This window comes from Ipomoea triloba, chromosome 16, assembly GCF_003576645.1.
Source record: "Ipomoea triloba cultivar NCNSP0323 chromosome 16, ASM357664v1".
NCBI lineage: Eukaryota > Viridiplantae > Streptophyta > Magnoliopsida > Solanales > Convolvulaceae > Ipomoea > Ipomoea triloba.
In genome coordinates this window covers 12,693,034-12,693,496 of record NC_044931.1, presented here as the reverse complement: position 1 = coordinate 12,693,496, position 463 = coordinate 12,693,034, and positions in this window count along the sequence as shown.

Genomic DNA, 463 nt, shown 5'->3' with positions numbered 1-463 from the left:
AACATGAAGGTTTCGAATAAAGAGATATGGCTGGCTCTAATACCAAATCGAGGAGTCTCTAAAAGCAGTGGAGAATTAGGANAAGAAGAACGGCTAGGTACAATAGATGTGGATGTAGAAGCTGAAGAGGAAGACATATTTAGGAAATATGAAGGTTTTGAATAAAGAGATATGGCTGGCTCTGATACCAAATCGGGGAGTCTCTAAAAGCAGTGGAGAATTAGGACCAAAGGTGAGAGAAAACTAAAAGCCTCTCCGGGGCATGACAACAAGACTCTCGAACCACTTCCTAACTTCTGTACATGTTAGAGATTATTTGAGACTTAGCAGGAACATAACCATAAATCTATTCAAAACCTTCAACTGAAAACTTAGAAACTCATGATATTTTGCAAACTGGGAAATTTTATATTTCAAACTGCGATATCTTACAAAGCAAACTGAACCTCCTTTTATAGGGATC